Consider the following 20,936-nt stretch of genomic DNA (forward strand, 5'->3'; position numbering starts at 1 on the left):
AGAGAGAAAGACTTATTATAAGGAATTGACTCATGCCAAGGAGAGCTGGTGGTGGAGTTTGATCAAGGTCCACAGCCCCAAGAACCAGGAGAACTGATGTCCCAGTTCACACGATCAGGCAGGAAGGGGCTAGTTCTTCCTTCTCCGCCTTTGTGTCTATCTCAGCCCTCAACAGATCGGATGAGGCCCACCCACATTGGGGAGGGCAAAGTGCTTTGCTGAGTCCACTGATTCAGATGCTAATTTCATCTGGAAATATCCCCACAGACAAACCCAGAAATAATGTTAGGCCAAATATCTGGGCGTCCTGTGATGCATCAAGTTGGCAGGCAAAGTTTGCCATGGCAGTTCCTCACCTGTGAGACGGGGTAAGATCAGTGCCAAGCACACAGGAGTACTGCGGGATGGGACCTATTCAGTGCAGCATCTGGAACACAGTAGGTGCTCAGGAGACTCTAATTACTCAAACCCTTAGTCAGCGATGTGTCCTTCCTCTTGGTGCCGACCCCAGAGATGTCCCCTGGTGGCCAAGGGCCCCTGGTGACCGAGCCGTTCCACTCCCAGGCACAGCCCTCTTCCTGCTTCCTTGTCTCTTGGGACTGGGCTGTGACCCACACGAAACTCCCCCGAAGGCACTCCAGCCCTCCTTGAGACAGCTGGGGGTCAGTGCAGCTCCACGCCACTGGAAGAGGCCACATCAGGTCAGTGGCTTGGGCCCCACGCGGAGAGGATATCTTTGGGGCCCTTCCCAGGCACCCCAAGGGCTGTGATGCCTCACATACATGGTCGTTCTTGAGGCCTCTGGGAGCCCAGCAAGGTTGGGACAAGGACTGTGGGTCCTGAGGGAGATCTGGGGAGGCCGGCACTGCCTGGTTCCCGGTTGCGTCCTGCCTAGGTCTTGCTAAGATCCTTGGATGGAGCGTCAGGCTGATACTGCCGTGATCGGAAATGAATCCGGCCGCAGCATGCGGGCACCGTAGACTGGGGTAAGACGAAGGAAGCCCCGCCGAGCTCCCTCACACGAGATACCTCCCCCACGGCTGTGTTTCCTAGGCGTCTTTCCTGGGGGGGCCCAAGACACCCCTCTGCAGTGACAGTGTGCCACCTGGGAAGACAGAGCCAATGTCAGCCTCTAATATTGACCTGCTGACCCGCGTCGAGCACGGTCCCAGTGCTCAGAGCACGATGATTCCACAGCGCTTCGAGGCAGACCTTGTACTTATCTCCAGTTTTCATACGAAAGACCCGAGGCACAGAGAGGTTAAGTCGCCTGTCCCAGGTCACACAGCAAGTTAGTGCAAAGCTCGTATTTCGTCGCATATGCCCTGGCTGTCGGACACTGCTCGCATGAAGATATTAATTTGAAAAGTTAGTTCTTCAGTTAAGCAGCGGGTAATATTCTAAAGAAGCAGCAGCTGTGGCATCATGGACCCCAGAATGACAATAATAATGTCGCATCGGTCGGGCGTTGCTAACTGTGGGTGCTGTGCTCCGTGCTCTGTGCGTGATGCTGGCCTACTCCTTGCAAACTTTTGAGGAATAAAATGTCCTTATCCCCATCTGGCTTGGGGAAAGGGACGTCACGGAAAGGTCAACGTGCTCAGGTTACACCTAGGAAGTGGCGAATCTGAAATTCGAACCAGAAAATAGAAGTGCTTCTTGAAAGAATGAAGAAAGTGGCTTGCCTCGTCACGGGACACTTGCGTTCTAAGGTCTGCTGTTGGGCAGTCATTTCCTTGTTCAGGCCTGTCTCCCCACCGTAAAAAGAAAGGCCTGGTTGAACCTTCTCAAAGTTTAAGAGGCATTTTCAAGAATTTAGTGAAAACAGGAGTTTAATGTCAGACACATTTGATTTGAATCTCGATGCCACACTTCCCGGCTGTGTGATCCTGGGTGAGTCATTTAACTGCTCTGAGCTCAGTCTCTGCAGCTCCTGAAGCGAGAGAGCCCACTCTGGGACTTTTCAATGGAAAAAGGTTGGTGGAGGCTCCGTCTCCGTCTGTTCAGGCTGTTATAACAAAAATACCACAGACTGGTGGTGACTTATAAACAACAGAAATTTACTTCTCACGGTTGGGGACACTGGGAGGTCCAAGACCAAGGTGCCAGCAGAGTCCGCGTCTGGCTCAGAGCTGGCCGTCTTCTCGCTGCTTCCTCATGAGGAAGAGAAGCGAGAGGGCTCTGGGGTCTCCTCTCATCAGGGCACGAATCCCCTTCACGAGGCTCCACCCTCACGGCCTAATCGCCCAAAGGCCCCGCCTCCTAACACCATCGCATTGGGGGTTATGTTTCGACATGTGAATCCTGGGGGGGCACACACATTCGGTAGGGAGCAGGCCCCTAGCACGATGCCTAACACACGGCAGGTCACCAAACGTGGGGCTCCTTCCGTTCCAAAGTCCCTCCTGCTCTCTCCCTGGGATCTGAGCAGCGAGTAGTCATCTCACAAAGCCCAAGGAACCAGGCCCAAGTGGCAAGAGCTGCGTGGTATTTGAGAGGGGTGGGGGACAGGCGGTCATTCCCTGGGCGGGTGTGTTTGGGAAGAGGTGGCTGCTGTGGGCTTGGGCTAGTTAAGATAAAGGATGACTATTTACCTCTCCGAAGGCTGCGTGAAGGTCAAGAGCAACTGAGCAATGGAAATGAGAGAGGAAATGGGGTGGAATATAGGAAGATAGGAGTTAAAAGAGAGAGAAACTTAATGTCTCACCATGAAGTTATAGAAACTCAGCGTTTCTGACAATTATTTTGTATATAATAAAAACGTGTCATACCAAGTCAGCAAAGCACGTGGACAGGATTTTATAACAGGAGGCTTTACTGGACAGAATCACAATATATATATTTTTCTCCTGTATTAACAATTAATTCCATCATAAAAATATATTACAACATCTGATATGTATTCACGAAACACAAACCGTTGTAAACAGAGCAGGTGACATTGGCCTTGGATGCAACAATCTTGAGTCCCATTGCAACAGAAAACAGCTAGCTGTTGGCGGGTATGTTACATGAAAGGAAATATTGGCACATTGGTAATTTTTTTTTAATGGAGCCATACTTCTGTTTAATAAGTTAGGAGAAAATACAGTTAAAGCTACAACATTAACAAACTTTGGAGGATGCTAAAATTTGATTTCATTTGCTGTACACAGTTTCTGTTTGTGAACATTCACTCACATGTGTGCGCTCACGGGCACACACATCTGTGGGTGCCTTTGCTCCAACATCGACACCCAGATGAACCACCCATTTTCCTAGGAGCTGACACTGGGGACAGAACATTGTACAGGGGCCAGTCATTTGCAGATCACTTTGTACCCAGGAATGAAATATCTTTTCTTTTCCTAAATCACAGTTTTCAAAAGTATTTTTGAAATGTCCAACTAGAACGTCGCCACGCAGAATGCTAACCCAGCTGACATGGACCTTAGGTCTCTGTAATGCGGCCCCTCCAACACCCCCAGCTAGGGTGATGTAAGCGCCCCCAACCCGCTTTGCACAGACGCCAAAAAATAATGAAATCTATAAAAACTGAAGGAATGGGAGGAATCAGACTTCGGTGTTCTCATCCCTTGGAGCTTCCAGGAGTTCTAAGGGTGGCGTCTAAACACATAAGGGCAATGATGGCTCTTCCCCGGGGCCCTGGGGAGGGTTAGTGTGAAAGGCGGACGTGCTCCATTAGTGAGGATGCACGGAGTGGCTGAGCTGGTCTGCCGGCATCCACACCACTCCACACTACAGCAGAGGGAGAGATCTATATCAGCGGGCAGCTGCCTCACCCAAACTGGATCATGCGCATCCATCCAGATGGCAAGGGTATAAATTCCTTTCCCCAAATCAGCCTAAGTAAACAAAGCCTGGCCTCTTCCAAACGTTTATGAAGATGCCCCATGTGGTGATAAGGGTAACGCAGGGCGCCTTTGTGATTCGTCACTGGACTCTCAAGGCTGTTGGTGATCTGGAATTAGCGAGGTTTTACCTGGGGAAATTCTGACGGTATCGGTGAGACACCATACTCTCGAAGTGTCCCTTAATGTTCCAGAAGAGGTTCTGTTTACACTCTTGTAAAACAAGACTGTCGAGGTTTGGGATGATTTCAATTTGTCAGGGAACTTGGCATTTTGAGGTTTTTAGAGCATGGGGTTTGGTTACTAGCGATAATTCAAGCAAAGCCTTGGCATTAAATGACTCGAACGCAAAGCAGTGGTGGCCTCAGACTTGGGGCCGGACGGTCGGTGTTTTAGCCAGACGTGGGCAGTCAGTCCGAACCAGCTCGGGCCAACCAGTCGATCGTGTGCCATGGTGATGGCATCGCCACTGCCTCCAAACGCAGTCCCCGAGGATAGCATGGGCTGTCCTGGGGCCTGAGCCTTGATGGCGATGATCCAACCCTCACAGTTCAAAGTGGGCTTCCTGCAGATTTTAGGTTCTTTGGAACCATGGACTTTAGTTTCCCCTGAACACAAGTAACAACTCTTCTGTGCTGGGCGATCGGTCACGGGGCCTGTGACCCTAAGAGCTCACGTATTCCCGAGATCCACTCACGGTCCTTTGAGTCAGCGTCTGAGTCATTTCAAAAGCCCCTGAATATGAGAATATGTGATAAACTCTAGCACTGCTAAGATTGATTCGATTAATGATGTTTGACCTTTAAATGCTAGATACGTATTTACATGACATATCGCGCGTGAGCAAATTGTACACGGCCCGGAGGTGGGTGTGGGTGTGAAGACAGTGCGTTTGAATTACTGTGTAGCGGGAGGATGACTTAGTTGTTTCTGCTGTGTGAACCCTTCCATTCGTCCCTGGCGGTGTGTGGCAGCGCCCTGCGTTGACCCTGCGTTGACATTGAACGTGGACACTCCCTACCGAAGACATAGCTTTGTTCCCACTCAGGTACAGTGTCGGGGGGCGTGCCCTGGCCAAATGTGGTTGGCTTCTTAAGAATGAACCGTGTCTCTCTCCCCAGTCTCTGTGTAATGTGCATGTCCCTCCACATAAACGAAATGCATTTCAGTCTTTCTTCTTCCCTCCCTCCTTCCCTCCCTTCTCTCCTTCCCTCTTCCTCTTTTTTGAGAGCTAACCATAGGTGGATTCGCCCCTGCATTTTCTTCTTTTGAAAGAGATCCAATCTGACACTCTCAAGATCCAAGCCACCTTCCCCGACACATCCCTCCCCACCCCAGGCCCAGGCCACACACGAAGCTCTGACCCCATTAGGTCCCTCACAGGCAGGATCCATCACATCTCCTCTGTGTCCTGTCATATGCGCTTCCCTATTGGAAGTTCTGGCCCGATGTCACCGCCTCTAGGAAGCCTTCCAGAACCCTCCTTCCCCACAAGCCAGGTGCTTAGCTCTCCATGCGCAGCATCCCCAGCACTGCACACGCACCTTCCAGGCAGCCTCGCCCTCCACGCTGTAGGGTATTTCCTGGTCTCTCCCTGGGCCCGACGGCTGGGCACTCAATGAACCAGCCATGCTGGATGAAGATGGGAACCAACAAGAGACCCACGCCCAGGGGCGGCATCCAGCACTCTCTCTCTCTGGCCCTGCCTCCACCGGGCTCCTTGTCAGATACGAGGCAGGTGGGAAGGGGGCGGGGTTTGTTCTGGGTAGCGACAGAGGGGCCAGATGCCATCACCTTCCATAGCTGCCGGGAGAGAGTTTGAGTCGAGACCCCAGCAAGTGCCCCTCTGAGGGCCACGCTTCCTTCGTTCTCACAAAGCATCCTGGCTCTGAGGTAGCCAGTGTTGCCACCCTCTGCCAGCACCCCAATCCGTCTCCTGCTTACTACCTGGAGACCCCACAGAAAAGAATGAGGCTGCTTTGCAAACGCCTTTGGAGGCGAGGGTAGACAGCTTCTGCCATTTCACCAGTCTTCTGAAACCAGGTTTTTATAATTTCTTGGTGTGATCAATTTTGTCCCTCTGAGAACAAAATGACTCAGCCCTTGAATAGTCCGGAGATTGAATTATTTGGAGAATTAGGGAAAGATATGAGACAATTGAAACGTAGATATTTAGAAAGACCCAGTTTTCCATAGAGTTTATCCGGGTGTCTAAGATCCTTTTCCTCAGGGAGTAGTTTGAAGGTGACACTGAAGTTGCAGAATCCCAGGTCCTGACCAGACCTCCTTAGATGGACCTCTGAGGAGGGGGCCTAGGAGCCTGCTTTTTAAACAACCTCCCTGGTGATTCCTGTGGATAGTGAAGTTCAAGAGCCAATGGCTCCATTCCAGAACTTCCTGAAAAGTGGCAGAAGCCCCAACTGTGTCCGGGACCTCTCTCTTCCCCTTGGTACTCACAGCCCAAAGGATACGAACTAATGCAAAGAATTTCTGATACAATATCCTCATGAAAACCGTAGGCAGATGAATTTATCCAGCATTTAGGTGAAATTCTAAAAATACACAGCCTGCAATCTCTGTCAAGGTCACACCGCGACCTCGAGGAAGCACCATCTACCTGCCCCCAAGTATGTAAAAAGGTGGCAGCCAGTACGTGGCCATGGCCTGTCCTTTTTATCTTCTCTCAGGAGGAAAGGCGCCATAGAAAAGAAAACTATTTCACAGACACAGGAGAGAGGTTTATTGCTCATGGGACGGAGCACTGAGCTGAATGCCGGAAGGAGTGTACAGTCGGTTGGAAATGACTCAAGTCAACAGCTTCCCAGCCCCTGGCTGATTTCTAAGTAAAACCAGACAGGCTCTCGGGGAAGCATCTTTGGGAGGTCAGCTGACCGGGAGACACACAAACCCCAAGTGCCACAACACTCATCCGAGTTCACGGACCCTTTGCGGGTCTCAGGGCTCCGAAGTCCCCTCCTTCAAGAAGAAGCATGGGGAAAATCTGGCATGGGTGCAGAGTGACTGAAACAGGCATCGTGGGAATGGTTTAAATCTACAAATTCATGTAGGGCTGGAAACTGCCCTCTCTGTGGTTTTGGGAATTTGATAGCCTCTCCATTCCAGGCTTTATTTTCAAGCTTCTTAAAGTGCTTTCGTGGCATGCAGCTGTCCAGCAGAGCTTGGGCCTTAAACATCGAACCTTGCACTTGACTGAAGTCAAGGAAGTAAACCCAGGCCTTGTGACACAGACGCTGATCTGGGTGTTTCTAAGCGCTTTCCCTGAGATAACCATGTGACGTTTGATACATGAAATTACCAAATGAGGTAGATAATTCACCTGGGGGTAATGAAACGGGGTCGAGTTTATAGGCTGTCTATAGATGAATGCAAATTTTCATCTCAAGGGAATTCTAGCCGAATCGGTGAACGCTGATCACTGATGCTATGATTTTCTTCTTACTTCTCTTTGGGTTTTAGTGTCTGTGTCTAAATAATAATGAAAACACCCAATCGACTGACTCGTCTGGGGTTTTGTCTACCTGATGCCAATGAGACTGGTCGTATTGGGTTTTAGCAGTCCTAAAGTCCTAAGGGGTTAGTGAAAATTATGAAATGAATCTTTTCAAGACTTGTGGCATTCTAGGTAACAGATCTGGTTTCTTAGCTAAAGAAGAGGTAAAGATACCTAGTTGCTTCAGGACTATAAGCCGTCTATACAGAGTGAGCAGGAAGAGGATTCAACACAGTTATTCCTCCAACCTGACTTTGATGAAAACGTATTTTACTGCTTGAACTTGACTGTCTACTGGCCTCATCCATTGGGTCACCCCTCCTCTTTGGCCCAATTCTAAGAGTATTTGTGCACATTTTCTTGGCTCCATGCTTGTTTTCAAACTCATTGGTTCTTCTGGTGCAGGGACAATGGAGGGTGAACAGCTGCCGCTCACTAGGAAATTGCCACAAAAATGAATGTCTGGTGCGATTCAAACTTGAGTAGCCCCATGCTCTCTGAATCAGAGCAATTTTGTTTCAGTGACACTCAAAGTCACGTCTGGGCAGGAGTGTGCGGGAAGGTGTTTAACAACCAGCTCTCGGTGCAGAAAATGCCTGATTTGTAGCATCTGCTGACTTTCCTGGTATAAATATTACCAACATCACATCCCTAAATACGGAATTGGGAAGGAGTGTCCCCCTGGCTCCTCCAAGCAGGTGTGAGCACACCTCCAACTGCAACCGGAAGGCGTAGAGCCCTCCGAGGCTATATCTGCTTGTTCTAGTCTCCATGGAAACCTTGAAACTAGACGAGACTAGGCCAGGCTCAGTTATTTGTTTTCTAAATGAGGAGCTGAGGTTAATGAGACATCTTCCCAAATAAACATGCACAACACTCACCTCTCTTTCACTGCTGGGGCCTCTCGGCCGTGAAAACCGACACGCTCTTCCCGGTGGGTCCCTGGCGAACTCTGTCCTCCCTTCTACATCTCCAAAGACAGGGTGTGCGGAGCTGGAAGGGGATGACGGGCCATCTACCTCTCCCCATCCTTCCCACCCCAGAGGAATCGCTTAGGGGACCGAGAAATAACCGCCCTTAGCGTTCACGCGTTAATTTGAAATGGTGAACAAAGAGGGGACAGGCAGAAAACATGGCTCACTCACCTGGGTTTTTATTAAATCAGGATGGGGACTGCTAATGGATTGGCGGTATGTATTAAAGTGATGGGTCTCAATAAAAACTTCACACTCCCATCATTAGCACGGGACACTTTCTTGATCACCTTGGACAGCCTCTACTTTCTGTTGACAGACATAGAAACCAGGATATTGAGTCACCAGGGTGATGGGACCCTGTGCGTTAAAATCAAGGCTAAAACCCTGCTCAGGTCAGTTCTGGGCTGTGCATTTCAAAGGATGTGCCAGACAAAATGTGGGAGAGACACGAGGTAAAACGCTTCCTGCAAATTCAGGTCACAGATCAGGGGAGGGGTCCCGCCAGCCTGCCTCTCCTTGGTGCCAACACTTATGGCATGTAAATCAGAAAAAGGTGACTTTGGGGTCAGACTTCAAAGGACATTATTACATGTATTACCTGCCTATCTAAACCATTGTCATGCTAAGATCGTCTACACACATACATGTTAGCTTTTGGGGGGAAGGGAAGGACGGAAGTTGAATCCGATATAAGCATTTCTAAGACACCTGATCCGCAACAATGAGGCAGCCACTAGCTGTTTAACATATTCCCCTTGGGTATAGTCTCAGCCGAGCACAGTTTACTTAGTGCCAGCTGCGTGATATTTGGGTTAAAGCAGCCACCACTACCACGTGCAGAAGAGCAGCCATGTGGGGCCAAAGGGTCACTGCCATCCTCGCTTTCAGCATGACCGATGGCCCATGGAGACCACCGCTCCTCTTCGGCGTGGACCTCCACATCCCGCGGTGAGGAAGCAGGCGGATGCCACGCTTCCCCGCCTGCCACCAGCACTTGACCCTTGATCCTCGTGTCCTTGATCACGACTGAACTGAGCGTCGCCTCTGGTGAGTCCAGGAGCTCAAAGGAGCTTCTCAAAAAGAAAAGCCAGCGCACACCCTCCGGTCATCCTTTGGTGATAAATAGGGACAGTTCGACGTCTGCCCTTGAGGAACCGGAAGAAGCCTCCAGAACCCCTACAAGCCAGGCAACCGGACTCGTGGGGCTTGCCAGGTGGGTGGCGGCGGCTGGTGTCCGCCCAGGAGCCCCAGGCCCTCCCTGCCTTCTCACCGACTGTCTCATTCCAAACTCTCCAGCAGGTGCGGCATCACTCAGAGACCGGCAGGATGTTCTGGCTGTGGGAGTCCCCGCTGAGGCCCGGGGAGTGGAGCGGGTGCCTGTTGAGGACCCTGTTCAGCATCTCTTTGCAGCCGTTGCGGTACTGGTGTCGCAGCAAGGAGTACACGAAGGGGTCGGACGCGGCCTTGCCGTAGGCCAAGCACTTGGACAGCACACCCCAGTGGGGGCCGATGGGCACCGTGGAGGACAGCTCCACCAGCCTGTGGAGAGACGGGACGGTCGTTACTGAGGGCGCAGCTGGGCATTGCCTCGGGACCAGCTGGCCGTGGACCAGCGCGCCCATCCGCGCCCCTGACCCCAGCTCTCTGGCCAGGCCTCAGTTTCTCTGAGATTGCCTCCTCAAGTGACAATAGCAACAACAGCAGTTCACGACGGTGACAATGGCGCCGTACGCATTCACCTGGCACTCGTTTTATTCTGTGTACGGTGCTAACCACACGCTTGACACACGCGACTTCCTGGAACCCTGGGAGATGGGACAATCTCCATTTTACATGCAGGAAACAGACGACCAAGGAGGGGAAATCGTTTGCTCAAGGTCACATGACCAGTATATTGTAAGGGTAGGATTTGAATTCAGGTCTGTCTGACTCTGGAACCCAAGGTCGTCTAAGAAATGACCTAATAGCTGATAGTGTCCTGGCCACTGGCTCCAACTCTGCTGCTGATCTGCTGTGTGACTCTGGGCTAGTCATTTCCCTTCCTTGGACTTGGATGTTTTATATGAAAAGCGAGAAGTTGAGCAAGATCATCTCTGTGACCACTGCAAGTAGAAGAGACTGTTATTTGCTTCAGTTCCTGGCTCTGGGAGGCTGCCTGGGAAGAAGGGCTGAGATGATTTTGCAAACCTTCTGCAAAGCTCAAAGCAGGTCTTGTATCAGGAAAGAATCTGCTGGCCAAGCAGGCTTCTGTCCAGGGCTGGGATTCTGGTGGACCCTGGCAACAGTGGCAGTCGGGGCACCCTAAAGTGACCCTCATATTGGGGTGAGACGTGGCTTAAGAAGATGCAGCTCATGTGTCAAAGGGGCACATGAGAGTCCTCCTGGGACGCATCCGATGACCCCGTTCGGTGGTGCCAGTGCTCGGCTGTGAGGTAGTAGAGTTTCCCCCTCTGTGTAAATGGAATTCCCTCAAATCATGCCACTCTTCTTCTCTCAAGTGTGTCCAGCACGCTTGGCCACGTTTGGACGTGATCCAGCATTAATTAAGCTAGAAAAGGCCGCAGAGCTGAGAGAGGGCTTAGAGAGCTTAGAAATCACAAGTCACCCTCTCCGCACCCACTGAGACCCAGAGAGGGACAGAGCAGGAGCTGGTGGGCGGTGGCCCTCCCCCGCAGCACCCCTCCCCCGCAGCGCCCCTCCCCCGCAGCGCCCCTCGCCGAACAGATCCTAAGGGTCCCATTCTGAGCCCCTCTATTTGGCTTCTTATTTCCAGCACCTATGTCCGCCCTTGCCCTTCGACCCCGTGTGGGGGATGGGGCCACATTTCTGCTCATGCCCTTAGGAGCCTGAATTGGGGAAATATAGCCGTTCGCGCTTGGGAAATCTGTCCTTCCAAAAAATCTATTTCGTTAAGTGATGAATTTAAGAAGACAGAAACCCTGCATTTAGAAGTCACACCTAATAATAACAATGGAATAGCTGAATGGCAACACGTTGTTGCTAGGCGATGCCGAATTGCTTTTTCAAAATATCTAGTCTTCTATATATCGCTAAATTCGATCTTAGCATTTTGGCTCTCTCAAGAGGATTTATTAAGAAAGCCCAATATCAAACCATCCAGCAAGGTCAAAATTATTATTTGCAGGTTCTTCAGATTTCACAGAATAAAATTATTCAGGACAATTCAAAATTTTTGCCACTTCCCCAATTAACAGATAAAATCTATTGCATTTGCTCCTCATAGACTTTATATAAAGTATGAATTTGCCTGTCTCAGTCATGATAATTCCCAGCTGAGTATCTCCTGTGGGCCAAATACTTGATGTGCACAATCTCTGATCTTACAATCATCCCGCAGAATCGGTATTCCCATTTTACAGACGGGGAAATCGAGGCTCAGAGAGATTCAGCAGCGCACCAGCATCTCCTACATGGGAAGCCCAGTAGGAGATGCACCCCGAATGGGCTCAGAGTCACACTGGTTTCAAACCTCAACAATGGTATTGGATAAGATGAGTTCTGGGGTCTGTTTGAACCCCCCCCAAACGCCTTTTCCATGAAGTCTTATGACGATCACCCAGGACTCTTGTTACTTGCCACTGCCCACAGTGCCCATGACAACTTCTGCTCTGAAAAGCCAATGTCTGGCCTTTGTCAGGGCCTGCAGGCAGAGATGCTTTAGGTCAGTGTGGGCCTGGCCACTGCTCTGGTGTGGCCGCTGGGCCAGGCTGAAGCTAGGATGCCCCTCCCGTGTGCACATGTGGTTGGCTGACCTGCTTTCTGCTTTTCCTGCCCGTGGACCCCCTGTGCCCCACCGTGCACCTGCTGTGGCTGGCTTTCCTCTGTCCCAGCTCTGACCAGCTCTGACCACTGGACGAGGGAAGGGGCGCTCATTCTGATCTGTCACGTTTTTCTCATGGGCAGGGTCACTCCATGCTCAAGGGGCTTGCCATGCTCTGCCCGTGTCCCTTTTACTGCACCTGTGGGTTTACTGCTCCCCTCTTCTGCCCCCACCCCCAGTTCTGACCCGAGACCCCGCGTTAGGGGTTATTGAGATCAGGTATAAATAAAGTGGGACTTAGTTTCCTTCGTCACAGCCCACCGGGGTGGGTTGAATTGCATCTCCCTAAAGTTTGTATGTCGGAGTTCTGAATGGGACCTCACTTGGAAATAGGGTCCTTGCAGATGCGATTAGTTACGATGAGGACACTGAGGTGGCCTTACTCCAATATAATGGGTGTCCTTATAAAGGGGGACATTTGGACACAGATGCTCACAGAGGGAACATCGTGTGGACAGGATGGCACAGGTGGGGTGATGCTTCTCCAAGCCAAAGATGCCAAAGATGGCCAGGGAACCCCCCGGAAGGTGGAAGAGAGGCCCGGAACAGAATCGCCCCCACGGTCCCAGAAGAAACCAACCTGGCCAACACCTTAATTTTGAACTTTTAGCCTCCAGAACTGAGACGATCCTTTTTTACTGTTTAAGCCACTGGGTTTCTGGTTGCCTGTTCAAGGGTGTGCTGGGAAAGGAGTACCCCGCGAAGGGAGGAGCCCCAGTGGACATAGGGGGCTGTTGGGCAGATTTGGCTGTTCGTGGATCCCTGGCCATAATGACATAAAGATGGCACCAGGCCTCCACCCCATTCCTGGAACCGGTGTGCAGCAAGGCCCGCCCTGGGGGTTTGCAGAGGCATTAGCTGCCCCGGAGAGGGGTGCTGACTCCTCGCTGCCCTCCCTGCCCCTCTCCAGCTTCCATTAGGCACCAAAGTGACTTTCCATGTACCGCCTGGGGCAGGAACTGGAACAAACCTCTGCCATTAGGCTCCGTTCATGGGGAAACGTTTATGCTTCTGTGCTCACAATGCACACATGCCGGCCTAAGCACCTGACGCAGCTCTCCCCTGCAAATCCCCTGGGGGTGAGAGCCCAGGGGTAAAAGGTCACGTTGAGGGGGAGAAGAGGAGGGGGAGGGAAGGGCCAGGAGCCTTTTCCAGTTTTAGGTGATTATGATGCAAGCAATTCAGAGACACCTGCTGTGAGCCCTGGGGGGAGGGGGGGAACTGGGCAGAGTGTGGGGGCGGGTGCTGCGGGGTGCGGGCCTGTTAGCTAACAGGAAGCAGAGCACAGGGATGTGTTATTCTGACTCAGGGTGACACAGAGTAGATACAGCACAGAGCCCCAACCCCGGTCCTAGGCCTCTGGCCCTACCTGGGCACCAGTTTGCTCTCTGTTGTGGGCCCTACTCCTCCAGGGAGCCACGCCGCACCCCCTACCCCCTGCAGAAAGCCTTCCAATCTGGGTCACTGGCAGGTCTCTGTGCTGGCTGTCACAGCAGAGGGCTTATGAGGCCAGGAAGCCCACCCCCTTTGCCCCTCGCCCACAGGGACTTCTCACCCCGACCCAGCTGCCAGGCAGTCCTGGTCCTCGGAAGGAGGATGGGGGCGCATTTGCTAGAACTCCGAGGCATTCTCTGAACTCCTGGAGAGGCCGATGTCTCAATTCTGCTGGACAATGAGAATCTCCAGGATACTAGATTTAGGGCGAACGCAGGACTGACTGGGCAGCGGCCCTACACCCAGCCCTCCCTCCCCTGGCGCCCCTCACCCCCTGCGCTCTGTGCTTTGAGAAGCACATCACAGGCTTTGTCTCAGGCCCCCCTGAAGGTGTCCTCCCTACTGTACAGAGGTGGGACCAAGGCAAAGTGACGTGCCAAGTCCTGGACGTGGACGAACTAGGATTTGAACCCTGGAATGTAGACACCAGTGACTATGTGCCTTCCTGGCACCAGGCTGCCCCTCCCAGCTCCTCGGCTCGGTTCCGGCTACAGTCAGAGATGTTCACTTTCAACTCTGAATGTTAAATGGTAAACTGGGGCCCTCTCTTTACATCTTCCACGCCTCCGTCGTCTCTTCTCTCTCCTCTTCCTCCCCCTCTTCTCTTTCTCTCTGTCTCTCTGGGTCACACCAAGATGCTGGCTCACAGGAAGTTGGATAACACATAGATGTAGTATTTGGAGGTATTGCATCACAAGGCTGAATAGAGGTATTGCATCACAAGGCTGAATAGACTTGAGCTGACCTTGAACCCTTGAACCCTTGACCTTGAACTTTTGCCAGTTGCTACTCCTATGTCCATGCGCAACTCATCTTCCCTCTCGAAACCTTTGTAAGATGAGGATGCTAATACTTACCCTGCAGGAGAGCTGTACGAGGTGCACTCAGGTATGTACTGGTACCTCCTAGGTGCATTACAGACATCCAATAAGTGACAGGTACAATTACAAAGATTTCTTGTTCTCTTATAATTAGGCGTAATAACAAGGAAAACTTGAGAACCTATTTGGAGACTTGAGTGGTTCTTGACCTAAGAAGATGCTTCCCGATCTGAGAATGTTGTCTGGCAGATTCCAGTAGATTGCAGATAAAGAAGGACCCCCAACCCTTGTAACCTAATCTTCTTGATCCTCCAATTCAAAGATGGCGGATGTCAGAGCAAAGCCCTCCTCTTCCCTCGGTGTCCCCATTCTGCCAGCTCTGGGACATACAGCCATCCTGACATCATTAGCCAGGCTCTCACACGGCTCCATTTATAAGGTTAGGAGGGAGGGAGTTGCAAGGCAGGCTGGGGCTACCCTGGATAGAGACAGTCACTGCGAGGTTGGGGAATATCAGTTTCTGTGCTTTTGGCAGCTCAATGATGGGTTGGGTGACATAGACTTGATCACACAACTTGATCTCAGTCATCAGAAACTGCAGCTTTCTGGTTCTGGTGAGTCGTGAGTCAAAGCACCTCCCACACACCCTTTGGAGGAAAGCGAGGAACTTCACGCTGTCAGGGGGAGATCAGTAGCAGGGGCCTGTTCCAGAGCTTGGTTCCAGAGCAGAGCCAGGCTGCCCTGGCTGAGTCACATACTAGATTGGACAAACTGGCACCTGTCTGAGCGTCAGAATCCTCTTCTTCAAGATAGAAGCATTGTATCCTTCACGGAGGCTGACGCAGGTTCAGGCACAGGTAGGGACTTATGATTAGTTTAAGAGACAAGCTTGTTCTTACTTCTCCCTCTAATTCCCAGAGTCACCCTGTTGCTGCCTCAGTGGCTTTGATTTTTATTTCGGGCAGAAAGGAGGCGAGAATGATGAGTTGGGGCTGCATCCCGGGGGAGTCTCAGGGCTGCTTGGTGGCCATCCAGAGGATGCTCAGGCTGCTGGTCCCCTGCCTTGTTACCCAGGTGACTGTGTCCTGTGCTCTACAGACTCGGGCCCCCCCCCCCCGCCCCCCGTCTGCAAGGGCAGCTCACGCAGCTTGCTCAGCCCTTCTCTTGGGGGCGCTGTGGGGTCCAGGAGGATAGTGCGAGCCAGGTCAGGTCCAGCTAACCTTTGCCAGAACACTTCTTAGCTCCACGAGGCCACCTCTGCCCCACCGCGCCTCTTGGCGCTCGTCAGCCCTAAGTGTGCCAGGAGCCCCGCGCCTCAGCTGCGAAACCGTGGGGTTTTCCTTCCCCTCCAGTGCGCAAAACTGACGGCGATGCCATTTTTTTTTTTTTTCTTTTGCTGGCTAAACTGCTACAGAAAATTCTGTAGCTAGAGCAGGTTGGCTTCTGGAATGCACGGTCCTGAGGTCAGGGCGCTGAGACCTTGGCTGGGGACTGGGAGAGAACGCGACAAGCTCAGCACAGCTGGGCTAACAGTGGGAGATCCCGGGGCTGTAGGGCAGGTGGGCTCACCTGGCTGGGCACGGCACGTACTCCCTGCTCCTTGCTCCCTGTGCAGATGGCATGTGGCCCCTGCTGTTGACCAGGGTGTCCAGGCCGAGGATGCCCAGGGGCTGGGCTGTACCGCGGTCGGTGGGCAGCAGGAACCCCGCCACTGCAGGCTGTCTTCCTCCATCTTTTACCCCTTTCTTTTCTTTTAGGGCCTCATGGGGGCGGGGCCCAGGATAAAGGGTTGTAACGACGTGATTTGGAAATCAAGTGGGAGAGGGTCTTTTACATCTCTTTTAGTTCTTCGTTAAATTCAAGGCTACAAAGAGAAAGCATGCTTCCCCCTTCTCCTCAGACCAGTCAAGTTCACTCTTACCCACCAACGCACTGCCCGGAGGGTCGTGGAGCCCAGAGAGGCCAGGGACTGCTGAAGGTCACGTGGGCCCTGGTCGCCCTCCAAAGCCCCGTGCTCGGCCCACCCGCCCCATGTCAGGCTCACCTGGTGATCACATAGGGCGCAAAGCACACAAGGAAGGTCCCTATGAAGGTGCTGATCTTCTTGGTGGCACGCTGCCGCCTCCTCTTCTGCTCCTCCAGACAGCGTTCCCGCACACTGCACGTGAGAGAGGGAGAGAGGTGACCCACGGCTCGGCTGGCCTGCCCAGGCCACAGCGAGTTACTGTCCACCAGCACAGGCAGAGAAACCTGACGTCACGTCTTGGCCGTAGCTGTGTGACCCTGGACACGCCGTGTGGCATCGCTAAGTCTCAGGGCCATCGTCTGTAAAATGTGGATAGTAAGAGAATAAAACGCTACAAAGGGCTCTTTTGAGAATTAAATGCGTAAAGAACACAGATGCATGAAGTGAAGTGTGTTCAATGCATAAAGCACAAGAAGCTGTTTTTCAGCACAGTGCCCAAGCAAGCGCAAATAATGTATAACTCTTACTATTACTCGGATCACTCACTGACCACCCGCTACGCCCCAGCCCACACGCAGAGCATCTCTAAATCTTATCTTTACCACAGTTGTTCCTGCCGGGCACATTCTAGCTGCCAGGTGACGTTTTACCTGCCCCATTTTACAATGAAGACCATGAGCTCAGTGAGACCGAGTGATTTGCTCAGCGGGGAAGTGGAGACAAACGTTGAACCTGCGTCTGTGTGACCTGAAGCTGGTCCTTTTCCCCTGGGGGTGGCCTGGACTCTGCGCAGTGTGCATGGTGCTTCCTTTTCTCCACCCCTTCGGCCCTGCGTCTTCCGTCCAAAGCCTCAGCTCTGCCCAGAGCTACGGACACCACTTACTGGGTCATCGAAAGACAAGTCACTCAATTCCTTCAGAGACCAAGCTTGGCGAAGCTAAGGGGCTGCCGAGTCTCTAGAGAATCGGGGACACAGCGTTGAGGACGGAATCAGAAGCTTGTTGCCTGTGCCTCGAACCATACCCTGCTCCTGTCTCTGCTTTGCTCTGGGACCTTTCGAGAACAGACATCTCATGCCAACTGAGAGCTGTAGTTCTCGCAACCCATTTCCTGCAGCCACAGGGAAATGCGGGAGCAACGAGCAGCGTGTCTGGCCATGAGCATGGTCAAGAGTGGAAGCTCAAGCTCCTGCTCCATCCTGCGGGGCCCGACGCAGTGTGTCTCCACTACTGGCTTTTAAAGTAAATCACATGATTCCAAAAATGAACAGGGAGGAAGGCTGTCGACAGAGCTGCCCAGGAAGTGGAGAAAACTTGGCAGAGCCAGGCCTGGGCTGCAGCGGCCTGGCTCCAAAAACAAGCCGGTCTGTTGGTCTGTTCAGCGAAAGCAAAGAGTGGAGGGAATGAATATTCATGAGCCAGGTTCACGCGCAGCTTCAATGCCAAGGCTGCCTCCCTTCCTTCCACACGAATCATGATTTTAATATTTAGTTGAAACTCTTCTTCATGAGATTTCTGATCACAGGTGGGCAAGGCCACATTTGTTCGGCTTGAAGGCCCCCCCCCAAAATTCCTGCAGGACTTTTTCTCCCTTGCTTTGTGTCTTTCCAGGAATTTAGAGAGCTGGAAACTAGTGTTTAGCTTAGTACAAACAGGCTTCGCCTGGCTGAAAACTTATTACTCATGACTAATATTACTAATTAATTTCTAATAACCATATTAATACAAACCCACATTTCTTAAGACTTAAACACGTGCCATCTTAGATGCTGTGATGGGGGTTCCTGCGTAGGGAGGCAGCAGGGTGTCAGCCCATCCGGATAAGCTGCAGAATACCATGGGGGGGCGGGGACGGCGGGGTGACTTGGCCTACGATCACGCAGCAAGAATTGATCTTAAATCTCCCGACAGTCCATTTACACCCAGGCTTCTGCCGCGTTTTCTACCAAAGCCCTTTGACTCAAGGGACGTGTGCAGGTTACGGATGGGCGTGGAGAGAAGGCACAAGTCCCCAGCTGGAAGTCTGCATGCAGCGAGGTGACCAACTTGCTTCAGTTTTCCTGAGGCTGTCTTGGCTTAAGAACTCCAAGTCCTGCATCTGAGGGTCCTCTTGTCCCAAGCAAAGCAGGACAGTGGTGGTCATCCTAAGGCATAGCGTGTTTGGCACATTCTCCGCAACGCAGGACGGATGTTTTCATATTAAGATATTTCCGACAAGGCTTTCAGTGCAATCGAAGTGAGAGTTGCTGGAGATTTAGGACATGGGCTGGGTGTCCTGAGCCATCACGGTACACTCAGGTCATCCCCTAAAAAATGAGCACCAAATTCACGTAGATAACTCATCGAGGCGATCCCAACTGGTGGTGGCACCGGCGCCAGGTCCTCCTCTCACCTGCGACCTTGACAATGATGTCCATTTTGCAGATTCTCTAGAATAACTCAGAGGGCGTCTGGGGTGGACGCTCTGCCCAGGAGCGGCATCCGCGCGGGCCTGGTCACGTCTCTGCTCTGGGACTGGCTGGCTGGACTCTGTCATATGCCATCTGCAGAATGAGCGATCCTCTCACTTAACCAACCCGCTAGCAGAAAACTGGGGCTCAGAGAAGAGAGACGCGCCCATCGAGAGAGGAGGGTGCGGGTGGGATGCGGTGCTATCGCCGACGCTCAGTGCAGCGTTCCTCGTTTGGAACCACGCAGCTGCTTCCTTAAACTCTTGCAAAAGATCGAATCCATCTTCTCTGCCCGGGGCTCCGCTGACTTCCAGGTGAGAACAGATTGGTGGCGGGACTGAGGACGGCAGGGCCGTCCCCAGGCTCCGAGGGGAGCGGTGCGGACCTCTTGCTTATCATTATTATTTAAGCACTGTGACCCATGGGGTCCAAGACGCGTTCCCCAGCAGGCTTCAGTCACGGGACGGAAGTGACAGAATGCTGGGAATGTCTGCGAAGTCTGCAGATGAGGTGATCGCGGCTAACACCCGCCAGCCCCAGACGCCCCCACGCTTAACACCATGGCCGGGGCCTGAACGGTCCCCAGATGGCCGTCCTCAGAGCCCAAGTACTCAGAGTGACCTAGATTTGTTTTCTGGCTTTTAGGAGAATGAACCGAAAGCCAAGGTAGTGAGTTGGCCATTCGGTGGTGGAGAAGAACCTTGAGTTCGGGGCCAGGACACTGGCGTGAGCAGTCCTGGCAGAGGGGTCTGTGTCCTGGGCCCTGGCCATAGCACGGCTCACACCTCTCCCTACGAAACGAAGAGTTTGTGGGGCTATGGGGAAGTGCCCACCCAGAGCCCACAGCCTCCATTCTAGACCAAGCTCTAAGGACCCCAGGCATGGAAATCCTTGCCCACGGCCCCTGCCCCTGCTTCCAGAGCATGTGCAGGCATCTCTCCTGAGCCCGTCATCCTGAGGGTGGCTGTACCACCTGTGTGCTCAGCTGGAGACTTGAAGGGTGGCATTGGTGAGTTGTGGATGGACATGTGGATGGACAACTTGCAACGTCCACTCCGCGCAGGGGAGGCTCCTTATGGTACGGGGAGAGGTAGGGGCTGCGTGCTCATGGCCAGCTCGGTGCTGCCCACTGTGTATGAGGCTGAACTCCAAGGAGCCTGAGAGTTCTAAATTTTCACCCAACCTTGCAAAGCGTTATACATGAGTCTTTGTCAAGGTGGGAGGGTAGAACATATTTCATCTCACAGTTTCTAAACTAAATTTAGAACTTCTAAATATGTATAGAGATGGTATACACGCCTCCATCTGCACCATTTCCCATCCATAAATCCCAGGACAGACGAGACCACGGGCCATGACCACGCTCAAGAGCTGCTAAATTAGGCAAGCCCCCCACTTCCTGGGTCTCCCAGTGTCCGCGTCTGTAAAATCAAGGGCACAGTGAGGTTATCTCTGTGGCCCCTTCTGTCTACTATGCCACAGTCGGACGCTGTCCAGAGCCAGCACTCAGCCACCCCCAGCAAACCCTGGTCACAGGGTGAGCGTGCGCCACCATTCTACTCCGAGAAGTCATGCACCCCGCCAGCGAGCGGCGGTCCACGGTGGGACTGCCACGTCAACGCCCCGGCTCCTCGCCTGTGTCCCCGGTCTCTGGCGGCACCAGGGGGAGGACCTGGTGTAATTAGTCCTGAGCTGTGGTTTGGGAGAACTGGAGTGAGCCTACTGAGCAGCTGGAGCCTCAGCAAATGCAAAACAGGTCCCTTTTAATTAAGCCAGGGAGGCCCTTGGTGTGGTGGCTGTGAAGTGCAAAGCCTCCCGTGAGCAGCCTCCACTTGCTGTCCTGGCTGATCTAGAACTGCGCACCCCCCTCCCCAATTCTCAGCACCAAAATGGCCCACGAGGCTTGGCAGATCTTCCTGGAGCCTCAGTGCCTAAGGCTTGAGGGGTGCTAAGGGCAGCCTCCCGCACTGCCCCTTCGCCCCCCGAGCTAGCTCTATAGTTTCTCATTTGTGGGGAGGGAGAGTGT

Source organism: Pteropus medius, unplaced genomic scaffold (genome assembly GCF_902729225.1).
Source record: "Pteropus medius unplaced genomic scaffold, Ma_sr-lr_union100, whole genome shotgun sequence".
Lineage (NCBI taxonomy): Eukaryota > Metazoa > Chordata > Mammalia > Chiroptera > Pteropodidae > Pteropus > Pteropus medius.